Source organism: Osmerus eperlanus, chromosome 17, assembly GCF_963692335.1.
Source record: "Osmerus eperlanus chromosome 17, fOsmEpe2.1, whole genome shotgun sequence".
In the NCBI taxonomy this organism is placed as follows: Eukaryota; Metazoa; Chordata; class Actinopteri; order Osmeriformes; family Osmeridae; genus Osmerus; species Osmerus eperlanus.
Window position 1 is genome coordinate 11,923,834 of NC_085034.1, and position 14,094 is coordinate 11,937,927.

Genomic DNA, 14,094 nt, shown 5'->3' on the forward strand with positions numbered 1-14,094 from the left:
TCCTAGGTAAGACACAAGACACCCCTTTCTTGATCCTATCCACCATGTCATCGACCGTAGTCTTCTCAGCAGTGGGACAGTTGACATCTTTACTTTGGCTGTAAAGTGATGTGTCAATGCAGTCATTGTTGAAAACCCTCACAGTGTAGTAACAGCCATGCTTAGAGAGCTTGACAGTGGCGTAATTGGGTGTGCTTTGCCTTCGGCAAGGGCACAACCTTTGTTCTCTCACATATATATTATTATTATTATTCTTTTTGCCCCCCTAAAACTCAGTCAATATTTGGCCTACATAGCGACTACAAAGTAGTTGTCAAAAGTTTCGTCTTGGTAGCGATTGAGTTGCTTCTATTGGAATTTACGTTCCGTTGCATGGTTTAGGCTGAAGTTAAGTTTTTGTGGCGAAAAGTGAAGCTAACGGTGGCTAATTTGCTAGCCACAGTCACTGACGTTACTAACATCACTACGTCACTAACGTCACGAAAACACGCGTGACTACCTTTGGCAGAACATTCGTTTCGCATCTGTTAACTTGGGGGATAGCTAGGCTAACTATAGCTGTACTGCAAGGCAGCTGCAGAAACGCCACAAGCAAAGAGGCCAGGGTGATAACTATTTACTCATTTTACTTTGTGATATGACACACAATTGTCATGTGTAATGTACAGTATAAGCTGATATTATTAAGGAAGTACATCTACTTTCGGAAACAGTAGTCTACTATTTCACTGAAGTATTAGCATCATGACATTAGCCTGTGTTGCCCGGGCAACACATACTACAGTGGTCTATGATGTAGCGTTATCTGTTTTAAATCGTTAAAATAAACATTCCTCACATATACATTTTCGTTGTAGGATTTATTCTGACATTAGTAAACGATTTGTTGGTGAAATTACCATTACCTGTGGTTTCAAACCAGTGTAGCTCACTGCAACGCTGTAGCTTACGTGAGACACTACAAAACAATCTACACTACACAGCTGTTTAGGAAGTCAAACGGCGACAGAACATGTTCGGCACTCCCCTTACTTAAATCAAAAGTCTATCTAACTACTAACCTGAACTTCATTGCCACAGCCTAAACGTTGTCAATCTGTTCATGAAAATAATTAATTTCAGCTTAAACCGTACAACGGAACGTTAAATCCAATTCAACCAACGCAATCGCTACCAAGACGAACACAGCAGTAGTCTAGTATTGTGCCGTAGTAGTACAATTTACCGGGGCAGCTTCTCCACACAGGGCTATATCGCATTTTACGTTGTTACTGACAATGATCGCTACCAGTGAGCTTTTTATGAATGAGCGATTTTCCACTAAATAAATGTCAAGCTTATTTACGTTTTGGGGGGCATATTTTCCGTTAGCAGATGGTACTGTTTGAATCGCGATTCCATCTTCTACTGCCGGGCAACGTCGTAGAATAATCTTCAAAGGGGGTTCTTTATTAATGAATGAATGCAATGAGTAGGTTAAATGCCTGAAAATATCATGAGAAGGGAAAAACTTAAAATTACGTTTAAGTCATAGAGATTAGGTCAATTTTTACACCGGTCTGCCCAATTTATTCGTTTTGTTTCAACGATGAGGCTGCCTCTTGCAGGGGAAATGAGAAAACATCTATTTCATTCTACACTTCACTCGTATTTTCAGTTGTAAATGAGCAGCAAAAAAAAAAAAATGCTTTTAAATCTATGTCATCTTTATAAATAATAAGTATGCATTTTTATATAAAATATACAGAAATATCAGTTGTAAAAATGTCATTCAAAAACGGACCCCTGTGCAACCGACGCAAGAAAGCACACCCTACAATTTCCCCAGAAATTGTACCCTCTCTAGTTGGGTGTGCTTTGCCTTCGGCAAGGGAACAACCTTTGTTCTCTCACATATATATTATTATTTTTATTATTCTTTTTGCCCCCCTAAAACTCAGTCAATATTTGGCCTACATAGACAACCTAGGTGTCAAAAGTTTCATCTTGGTAGCGATTGAGTTGCTTCTATTGGGATTTACGTTCCGTTGCATGGTTTAGGCTCAAGTTAAGTTTTTGTGGCGAAAAGTGAAGCTAACGGTGGCTAATTTGCTAGCCACAGTCACTGACGTTACTAACGTCACAAACTCGCGTGACTACCTGTAGCAGAACATTAGTTTAGCAGCTCGTTAACTTCTGGGAGATAGCTAAGCTAACTGCTTTAGTGCAAGGCAGCTGCAGAAACGCCACAAGCAAAGAGGCCAGGGTGATAACTATTTACTAATTTTACTTTGTGATATGACACACAATTGTGATGTGTAATGTACAATATAAGCTGATATTATTAAGGAAGTACATCTACTTTCGGAAACAGTAGTCTACTATTTCACTGAAGTATTAGCATCATGACATTAGCCTGTGTTGCCCGGGCAACACATACTACAGTGGTCTATGACGTATCTGTTTTCAATCGTTAAAATAAACATTCCTCACAAATACATTTTCGTTGTAGGATTTATTATGACATTAGTAAACGATTTGTTGGTGAAATTACCTTACCTGTGGTTTCAAACCAGTGTAGCTCACTGCAACGCTGTAGCCTACCCCAGACACTAGTGAGTAGCTAAAAAAAACATCTCCACAGCTGTTTAGGAAGTCAAACGGCGACAGAACATGTTCGGCACTCCCCTTACTTAAATCAAAAGTCTTTCAGTAGGTGAAACTATCTGACTACTAACCTGAACTTCATTGCCACAGCCTAAACTTTGTCAATCTGTTCATGAAAATAATTAATTTCAGCCTAAACCGTACAACGGAACGTTCAATCAAATTCAACCAACGCAATCGCTACCAAGACGAACACAGCAGTAGTCTAGTACTGTACCGCATAGATATATATAAACACTAGATGTCTCGTCCGCGTTGCCTGACAACGGAGTCGAACGTCCGCACATGGCGGCCATCTTGCGACAGTCAACTCGCTCACCCATAACATTGTGTTGATGCTACATGTCCTTTTAAATGACCATAACTTTCTCAATTTTCAACCGATTTTGAAACGGTTTGGTTTGTTATCAACGTCAGATATGTCGGTAAGCCCCTCGAACGCAAACGGGCCAATGGCAGTTTAGTAACAGCTGCACTCGGACATCTTCAGTTTACAACTCCATAGAGTAGCATTAGGAAAAGGGATTCTTCTCTTGTTTTATCGGGTTTGTTGTAATTTAAGTGTAAAACAATGGTAAAACGATGTGCATGGGGTAGATGCAACACTGATACGAGGTATCATGAGAGGATGGGCAATGGGGTATATTTTATCCCATTTCCCAAACCAAAACAAGAGGGACAAATGTCTCCGGTGGATAAAGCTGTGTGGCAGACCACACAGTCAACTCAACGTAACGAAGATAAACAAGGATGTCATCACATTATTGGCATTGACAGTACCGGCTTACTTTCACCACTGATGTTATGCTAGGCTTAGGCAAGTTATCTCTGGTTAAAACTAGCTAACGTTAACGTTATAGCTACGTATAACGTTTGGCTAGCTATTCACTAGCTAGAAAGTTAGGACACTGCCCTGTCAGGGACAGGGTAATGCTAGTAAATAAACTAATAAACGTAGGTTTACATCTCAGTGCCTATCCAGATTAGTTCAATTAACTGAAGGTAAATTAATGTAGCTAATCTAACCCTGCGGTGCATCAACAATACTGGTATTGCCAAGAATTGGATATCCACGATTCAGGATATCGTGAATGACCGTGAGATGAAGCTTCCCCTCTTGCATTGAGATCTGTAAATTCTCGCCTCCAATTTAAGTTTGTCATCCACCATATCTACTTTTAAATTATGTACGTATCCCTCCATTCATTGCATAATGAAGTCCCTTTTGACGGCTAAAACTCTAGTCAGCTGCGATAGCTTGTCCGAGTTAGCAACAGTAACTAAGGGGGGCGGGGCGGGGCTTAGCGATAGGTCAATTTACCGGGGCAGCTTCTCCACACAGGGCTATATCGCATTTTGCGTTGTTACTGACAATGATCGCTACCAGTGAGCTTTTTATGAATGAGCGATTTTCCACTAAATAAATGTCAAGCTTATTTACGTTTACAGCCATTCACGCCATAATAAATGGAAGCTAAGAAAATAAAAGATTCGAGTGGGATTCGATCCCACGAGCAAAAACACGTGCATTGTTATAATCCGCTGCATTACACCGCGAGCTACTGAAGCACACGAGTCATTCAGGAATTCAGTCAGGAATTTGTTAACTACGTTGGCCTCAAACAACATGTTGTTTTGGTTCTTCTGAATCAACTAGTTACCGTAGACACTACCTGAATGTAGGCTACTCATCACGTATTTGGAGTTCCATTTATTATGGCGTGAATGGCTGTAATGTAGTGCTCACTACATTTGTTCAGAATATACAATTATGAAATTAATTGATTTCAAAAGATATAGCGAAGAAACACTCAGTCATAGGCTACACGAAATCGCATAGGAATTGAATGTTTCCATGTTGTGTCACGCGTATTTTGATCGTATGGTCTGGGTTAGCAGCGACGTTCTTAGTATGAATTTTTAATATGTCGTGTCAGAAGGAGCTGTGATGTCGTGGAAAATAAGGCTATTGCCTCGAAAACAACCCCAAATACGTGCATAGTAGCCTACATTCGGGTAGTGTCTATGGGAACCAGTTGATTCAGAAGAAGCCAAATCAAAGTGTTACCTGAAGGCCAACGTAGTTAACAAATATGTAACGATTTAGCTAAAATGTGTGAGCTGGTATAGCTTGCGGTGTAAATCAATGGACTATGGTGCGCACGTTTTTCTGCTCTAGTGCGATCGAATCCCACTTCATGCGAGCCTGCAAATGTTTTATTTTGTCTCCATTTATTTTGTCGGGAATGGTAGCCTAATGTAGTGCGCACATAGCCTATAGGCCTACTTTCATATTTGCCGCAGCAAATATGAGATCTGACGTGAAAATTTCCAGTAATATGTTTGTGAATTTGTGACAAATCTGGTGATAGAGGCAGACTGATAGGTGCACGCACAGCTGGGGAACCAGTTAAATTGGGAACCAGTTGGGACGTAACACCGGTAACGTCGTTGAATAGTCTTCAAAGGGGGTTCTTTATTAATGAATGAATGCAATATGAGTAGGCTAAATGCCTGAAAATATCACGAGAAGGGAAAAACTTAAAAGGACGTTTAAGTCATAGAGATTAGGTAAATTTTTACTGCCAAATGTATTCGTTTTGATTGAGCTATGAGGCTGCCTCTTGCAGGGGAAATGAGAAGACATCTATTTCATTCTACGCTTCACTCGTATTTTGAGTTGTAAATGACCAGCAAAAAAAAGATGCTTTTAAATCTATGTAATCTTTATAAATAAAGTATGCATTTTATATAAAATACACAGGAATATCAGTTGTAAAAATGTAATTAAAAAACTGACCCCTGTGCAACCGACGCAAGCAAGCACACCCTACAATTTCCCCAGAAATTGTACTCTCTCTAGTTGTTGTTGTTGTTGCCGGAGAATATCACCATGTTCGACAGCGCCATCATGGGTGCGTGGAGCATGAAGTCCTCATTAGCAAACATAGAGGCGAATGTGAACACCCGCTGAAACTCCACACGATTGTATCTCATATTCTTCTCCGTCATGATCTTCGCAACCTCCTTTTTCGTGTCACCTATCATGTTTAGAGACATCCTCATGTACTCGGGGAGATGTTTGTCGGTAGCTTGCAACCACTCCATGTCATCCAAGTCTGAATGGTTGCTACCTGTCATGCTTGAGTTCTTAGTGAAGACTGGGCCAGTTAACTTTAGCGACATGCTATAAGATGCGTCAAACGTGTTGGTGCTATCATCATCCTTTCCGTGTAGAAACTTTGCAGGCATAGATAGCACGGGGAGTTGTCTACACAAGTTAACATCGGTTACCTTGGGAGTGTGAATGACACGTGCTAGCTCAGTGCAAAAGTATCCCATAACCATTATCACGGTCTGTCTCATGGTCATGGCAAGGGTAAGCGTGAACATCGGCAAGGCTCCGTGTGATACGGTTAGCTGATACTTACTCGAGTCTGACAGCGTCTCATTGTGCAAGTTGCTGTTGTAGATGGGGTCTTTCATGGATTTGACAAACGAAACCTCTGTAAATTCGCCCTTGTTAAAGGTGTTGTGATAACGCCCATAGAAGTGAATATCGTTCACCCTTTGGTTAAACCCCGAAGGCCTGTAAACTGTAGACAACATCTTGTGTAAATTAGCACCGCTAGCCATTGTAGAATCTTCATGCAATGCAATGGTCAACATAGTCTTCATCATGGTGTCAATTGACAGTCCCAGAGCCATTGAAGTGAAAACTCCCATTCTGCCGGCAACCGGAGGGGGTCTCTTGTCTTCAGGGCCAGTGAAAACGTTACCGAACTGTAATGACTTGCCTTTATCCTGCCCATTGAACCCTACCCAGGTGGTGACCAGGCATGTCTTTTTCAGTGTATTCACATTTATCATCAAGTTTGCGCTCTGGTGACGAATTGCACACTGTAAAAAATAACCGTTTTTTTTACCATGAAATGCACTGTATTTTTTACAGATATTTCCTCTTTTTCCATAAAACAATGATATGCCTGCGGATTGACCAATATTTGATGTCAAATAAATGTTACACCCTTAAAATCACAGGCATTTTACCTTAATTTAAGATAACATGAATATGATGTTTATTTAATGACAATTCATTGTAATTGTACAGATTCAAATGTAATTTTACATTAAATGGGAGGTAATATTTAACAGATTTTTTCAGGTTAATAATAATGAAGAAATGCATGTGAAATTACAGAAATCGTTGGTCATTGGGTTTTCTTTAAAATTGTGATTTTATGTTTTTTAAACTAATTAGTAGTATTTGTACAGACACAAAAGTAATTTATTATTGGGAATAAACAGCAGAAAGGATGCACCCATGCTTCCCCTGGCAGGACAGAAATATCTATATGGTCCAGTGCCTCTTTAATGACTTCAATGCATGTATTGTCACCAAGCCTGCCTCACGTTTAAAAAAAATAGTCAAGAGTCTAAACTTTATGTAACACCTTTTATTCCATATTACAAAAACATTGGGCCAGTATCAAAAGTGCTGTGTTGAAATTTTTAAAACAGACAATGGTCTGTTAATTACTGTGTTAACAGCTCTAAAACAAAAAAAATGCCAACATAATAGTCAATAGCCAACTGTCTTTCTATGAGTCTGTGACCTTCATGAACTTCAGGGGACTCTGGGGCTCTTGACTTCTGGATCTCTTCTAGACAAACCGATGCTACCATGCACATTATCCTCCTTGGAGATAGAGAACATACATTTATTGAGACATGGTTGAGGTGTATTTGTCTTCACAAGAATGGATGGTGGATACAAGTTCTATTCATCATTGCCCATTAAACAGAACTTTGTTATGTTTTAGTACAATATATAGTTGAGTTGTACTTGTTTACTTAGAGTTGTTTAACTGTAAATGTAAGCACCTATTGTAAGTAAGGAAAGAAACTGTTCTTATGACGTGAGGTTTTGGTCTTGATGGACCGCAGTCTTCTGTGTGTCCAGGGTGGGAGGGGTCGGCCACAATCTTCCTCGCTCGCCTCAGGGTCCTCGAGCTGTGCAGGTTCTTGAGGGTAGGCATATTGCAGCCGATCACCTTCTCAGCAGTGCAGATGATACGCTGCTGCCACTGCCAAGGACAAGAGCAGACTGCAGCGTATCATCCGATGGATGATCTGATCATAACAGATCAGTGATGGAAGAGGTGAGGATGGACTCAATGATGGCTGTGTAGAATGCACCATAGTTGTCTTTGGCAAGTTTAATTTCTTCCGCTGCCGCATGAAGTAAATCCTCTGTTGTGCTTTCTTGGTGAGGGAGCTGATGTTCAGTTCCCACTTGAGGTCCTGGGAGAGGATAGTGCCCAGGAAGCGGAAGGACTCCACAGGGTTTACTGGGGCTGTATTCTTAGTAGTCCACAAACATCTCCACTGTCTTAAGAGCATTAGCTCTTGGTTGTTCTGGCTACACAAGGTCACCAGGTTATTTTAACTACTGATAGTGGTAGGTTATCTTGCTAACACATATCCAAAAATGCACAGTGTCCAAAACACTAAGAACATTATTCTAGTTTTCTAATACTTTACCATTGTGTTGGCCGGTAGGATTTGTAACGCAAATAGGCCTAATGTCAGTTTTCTGGTCATTTCCACAAAATTATGCATAAAGTAACTCTGCGATTGGGGCCACTATAAAATGCATTCTGAGTAAAACCTTTCACTTTGGCACCAACCTTTTAGTCCAGCATATGATCTGGACAAGTCATGGGATAAAGCCCCAGTTTATAAAAAAGTAACTTATTTGTTGCACAAATTTACCCTGTAACCAACACAGAAATGTATGATATGACTTGTGCTTGGTTTGGAAAGATGTACATTTTTTCGAACATATAGGGGTACAAATGCAATAAGAAAGATGTCAGTGTGTGACCCATGGTGTGACCAAATTTATGTTGGGGGATGGGATGACTACTGCCTCAGGGCTGTCAAGGAATTTCCTAGGAGATTAGAAACAGTAAGTCTATTGTTATTAATGCTAGTAAACAGAAAACTCTGTGAAATCAACAATGAACTGTCCAATATAATAATTGGACAGTAAATTGGACAGTAAAAATATTTATCTCGGAGACAACATTGAATGTTGATTTTTGAATGAGGAAGGTTCACACATGCGCAGTGGTTGTAGCAGTAGCACTTTGCTTCTCCCAACTGTCACTGCCGCACATGGCGCGAAAACCGGAGAAGAATGGAGGTTTCAGCTGCTCCAGAAGTTATAGGATTCAGGAATTATACTGACTGAAGAAGAGACAAAGAGATTCAGAGGTAACGTTAATGTTAAGCTGATATAGTGCGTTATATGTTTTTCACAACCTTTTTTTGTCAAAACGGAATGGACTTTTACCAAACTGAAGGCAAATTGCTAGCTGACGTTAGCATTAGCTATTTAGAGTGACTATTAGCTAGCTCAGGGGTTATAGAGCTCAGCTAGCGTTAGCTATCTAATGTCAGTTAATTAAATCTGCCATTTGCAATCCTAAAATTCGGTTAACGTTATGACCTGCATGACTAATGTGTGGCTTTGTAGACCATCTCTACTATAACGTTATGTTGATTTTATTTTTTTCCTCTTACCTCAGTATAATGTTAGCTGCTAGCTAGCTAGGAAATATTTTATGAAAAACGAAGGCACTTGTTCAATGTTAGTGTTGTACATAGTTGATAAAAGCATGTTAATTCATTAGATAATTAATTGTGGAGCTGGCAAAGTGCCGCTGTACAGAGAACTGTCTAAATAGGGGTGTTTTGTTGAGTAATGTTGAGTTAGGGGAATTGTGTAGGCTAACTTAAGTTTGGTTAAGTGAAGCCCTCGTGTGTTTTTCTGTTGCTGCAGATTTACATTTTCTCACACTCTACATTGTCACCTGGAGTCAGCTCTGTAACCGTGGCCCCAAGTTTTTGTGGTGAGTATTACATGAAATTGCAATTGCCATTATTGTTGTGTGGACTGTTTATGTCAAGACCGTTGATGGAGGTTCTTTCTGTCACAGACATTCACTTGCATGTATTTCAAAACACAAAACCTAAGGCGATGAAAAACAATCTGATCTCGGTAATCATTAGTTTTAGCAACGTTTTAACATGGGAGTGAACTAGTGTTGCACAGTAAACCTGTACTAAAAAGAGACACTTACATTGCTTCAGTGTTCCTGTGCATACATGGGAGACTCTGACAGAACGCTATCTCTGTAGCATTCCATCCAGTCCAGAACCCGGGGTCCTGAAGTCTCGACTTTTACGATACTCAAACGATGCGATGTTAATATACCTCTCTGATCTAACGAGTCTGACTAGCTGTCGTGACCTCTCAGGTGGGATTTGGCTACGATGGAGAGATGGTTGTTCTGCTAAGTTCTCCTGTCTCTGCACAGGAACTGCAGTGATCGTTAAGGAGCCTAATGACGAATCATGGTCAGAATTATGTTGTCCCATGCTACACCCCTTCACCAAGTTTCATACAAATCGGGCTGGTAGTTTTTGCTTAATCCTGTTCACACACAAACAAACCGACATTCAAACACTCACACGGGAGAAATTGCTTGCATGATACTTGTGTTTTTCTGTTGCTGCAGATTTACATTTTCTCACACTACATTGTCACCTGGAGTCAGCTCTGTAACCGTGGGCCCAAGTTTTTGTGGTGAGTACTACATGAAATTGCAATTGCCATTATTGTTGTGTGGACTGTTTATGTCAAGACCGTTGATGGAGGTTCTTTCTGTCACAGACATTCACTTGCATGTATTTCAAAACACAAAACCTAAGGCGATGAAAAACAATCTGATCTCGGTAATCATGAGTTTTAGCAACGTTTTAACATGGGAGTGAACTAGTGTTGCACAGTAAACCTGTACTAAAAAGAGACACTTACATTGCTTCAGTGTTCCTGTGCATACATAGGAGACTCTGACAGAACGCCATCTCTGTAGGATTCCATCCAGTCCAGACCCGGGGTCCTGAAGTCTCGACTTTTACGATACTCAAACGATGCGATGTTAATATACCTCTCTGATCTAACGAGTCTGACTAGCTGTCGTGACCTCTCAGGTGGGATTTGGCTACGATGGAGAGATGGTTGTTCTGCTAAGTTCTCCTGTCTCTGCACAGGAACTGCAGTGATCGTTAAGGAGCCTAATGACGAATCATGGTCAGAATTATGTTGTCCCATGCTACACCCCTTCACCAAGTTTCATACAAATCGGGCTGGTAGTTTTTGCTTAATCCTGTTCACACACAAACAAACCGACATTCAAACACTCACACGGGAGAAATTGCTTGCATGATACTTGTGTTTTTCTGTTGCTGCAGATTTACATTTTCTCACACTACATTGTCACCTGGAGTCAGCTCTGTAACCGTGGGCCCAAGTTTTTGTGGTGAGTACTACATGAAATTGCAATTGCCATTATTGTTGTGTGGACTGTTTATGTCAAGACCGTTGATGGAGGTTCTTTCTGTCACAGACATTCACTTGCATGTATTTCAAAACACAAAACCTAAGGCGATGAAAAACAATCTGATCTCGGTAATCATGAGTTTTAGCAACGTTTTAACATGGGAGTGAACTAGTGTTGCACAGTAAACCTGTACTAAAAAGAGACACTTACATTGCTTCAGTGTTCCTGTGCATACATAGGAGACTCTGACAGAACGCCATCTCTGTAGGATTCCATCCAGTCCAGACCCGGGGTCCTGAAGTCTCGACTTTTACGATACTCAAACGATGCGATGTTAATATACCTCTCTGATCTAACGAGTCTGACTAGCTGTCGTGACCTCTCAGGTGGGATTTGGCTACGATGGAGAGATGGTTGTTCTGCTAAGTTCTCCTGTCTCTGCACAGGAACTGCAGTGATCGTTAAGGAGCCTAATGACGAATCATGGTCAGAATTATGTTGTCCCATGCTACACCCCTTCACCAAGTTTCATACAAATCGGGCTGGTAGTTTTTGCTTAATCCTGTTCACACACAAACAAACCGACATTCAAACACTCACACGGGAGAAATTGCTTGCATGATACTTGTGTTTTTCTGTTGCTGCAGATTTACATTTTCTCACACTACATTGTCACCTGGAGTCAGCTCTGTAACCGTGGGCCCAAGTTTTTGTGGTGAGTACTACATGAAATTGCAATTGCCATTATTGTTGTGTGGACTGTTTATGTCAAGACCGTTGATGGAGGTTCTTTCTGTCACAGACATTCACTTGCATGTATTTCAAAACACAAAACCTACGGCGATGAAAAAAAATCTGATCTCGGTAATCATGAGTTTTAGCAACGTTTTAACATGGGAGTGAACTAGTGTTGCACAGTAAACCTGTACTAAAAAGAGACACTTACATTGCTTCAGTGTTCCTGTGCATACATAGGAGACTCTGACAGAACGCCATCTCTGTAGGATTCCATCCAGTCCAGACCCGGGGTCCTGAAGTCTCGACTTTTACGATACTCAAACGATGCGATGTTAATATACCTCTCTGATCTAACGAGTCTGGCTAACTGTCGTGACCTCTCAGGTGGGCTATGGCTGCGATGGAGAGGTGGAGAGATGGTTGTTCTGCTCAGTTCTCCTGTCTCTGCACAGGAACTGCAGCTCTTTTGCACTGATCGTTAAGGAGCCTAATGACGAATCATGGTCAGAATTATGTTGTCCCATGCTACACCCCTTCACCAAGTTTCATACAAATCGGGCTGGTAGTTTTTCGTAATCCTGTTCACACACATACAGACCGACATTCAAACACAGAAGGAAGACTGCCAATGGAAACTAGCCTTTTGGATATAATTGGGTGCATTTACATTTTAATGTTCATGAATGTACACTGTCCCTCTTGATCAAATAAATTGAATTGAAAAAATTGAAGAGAAAACATTACCTTTCATCCTGCAGCGGCTTTGCCTGGGTCGGAGGTCATAAACAGTGGGGCATCGGATCTATTTACGTTTTTTTTTAAACTATTTTCGGATATGGTTTGTCCTTAATGGAAGGTAGAAATTATTAACCGGTTGTTTTCAAGCCAAGTGAAAAGATGCTGAACATATCATTAAAGAATTGTATCTTTTCTTTTGACCAGGAAATGGCTGAGACCGATTTCCTCAGTGCCATGGAGAGAACGACAGTGGGGATCTATGTTGTGAAAGACACTGCCAGCAGTGAACCCTCTGATGTCAGGATAGTCCTCGAAGGTGTGATGGTGCTTCAAGATCTTGAGAATGTAGCACTTGCTTCTGCAATGTTGTTTGGGCTCTTATGCCTTGAACATGCAGCACCCTACAAAGCTCCGCTACACCTTTGAGGCATTTCAAAAGATCATCATGGAGCCTCAGCATCAGACACTTAATAATATGAGCCTGTCAGCTGCAAAAACAGAACTTTTAGTGACACTAACTGACCATGCACAGTTGCCCTATATAACGTTGCAGCCCGGTTCACAGCAATCTTGCTCAATGCTGGACCAATTTTCATGAATTAACCACTAGATAGCCTAAATTTATATTGATTGGCTGTAAATGTAGCTGTTTTTTAAGTATGCTTGTTTTTCCACTGTCCAATTAACATTTTTATATCTATAATTTCTTTAAATTGACTGATTAATACTGTAAATGTGCTGACATTCCTTTTTGATTAAAAGTACATATTCAGTATTTATACATTGTTGTAGTTTTTTTTTTGTTGGCACAACCACAATTCTACAGGGAATCACTGTTGGTACACAGGGCATTTTCATAAATTAACTACTAGAAAGCCTACATTTACATTGATTGGCCGTAAATGTAGCTATCTTTATGTACTAAGCTTGTTTTTCCACTGTCCAATGAACATTTTTATATCTATAAATTCTTTAAATTGACTGAGTAATACCGTAAATTTACAGACATTTGTCTTGGGGTTTATGTATTTCTTGCGTTTTTATACATTTCTTCTTAGTCACTATACAAAAAAAAAAAAAAATCATAAGAAATTACTGTAAATAGACAGGAATGTTTCATTTAGCAACAAACAAATGCCCTAAAATTACGGAGATTAACCTTAAAGTTAGTTGTTTTTAAATGTATTTTAACATAGTATTTTTGTTTTTCTGCGGTTTAATTAACATTTAAGAACAGTACTAAACTGTAATTTAATTCATTTTGGCTGTAGACCATGCACTGTATTTTTACAGCTTATTACATGTAATTTTGTGGTATGATTATTTACTGTAATTTTACAGAATCGGTCTGGAAACTTTGCTGCCAGTGCTTTCTCTGTTTTTTTTCGTGATTTTTTTTTACAGTGCATTTGAGAATTTAACCATTGAATGGTTGAGGGCTGACATCACATCCTCACTGAAGTCACTGTTTGCATGACATGGTAGCATGTTAGATATTGTACCAAATACAGCGCACTGAATGTAAGCCATTACATTATCGGACATCAGGTAATGACAGAGC

The 14,094-nt window shown here is 40.1% G+C and overlaps 1 long non-coding RNA gene across 2 annotated transcripts; it reads left to right on the forward strand.

Moving 5' to 3' along the window:
* The first annotated feature begins 6,776 nt into the window (after positions 1 to 6,776).
* On the forward strand, positions 6,777 to 13,308 carry LOC134037546 (uncharacterized). 2 transcript variants are annotated; one of them, XR_009932535.1, is made up of 6 exons: positions 6,777 to 8,925; positions 9,494 to 9,563; positions 10,233 to 10,300; positions 10,969 to 11,036; positions 11,705 to 11,772; positions 12,738 to 13,308. It is a non-coding gene; the product is annotated as an uncharacterized LOC134037546 (long non-coding RNA). The 2 variants fall into 2 exon arrangements; XR_009932536.1 differs by lacking the exons at positions 10,233 to 10,300; positions 10,969 to 11,036.
* Positions 13,309 to 14,094: the final 786 nt, after the last annotated feature.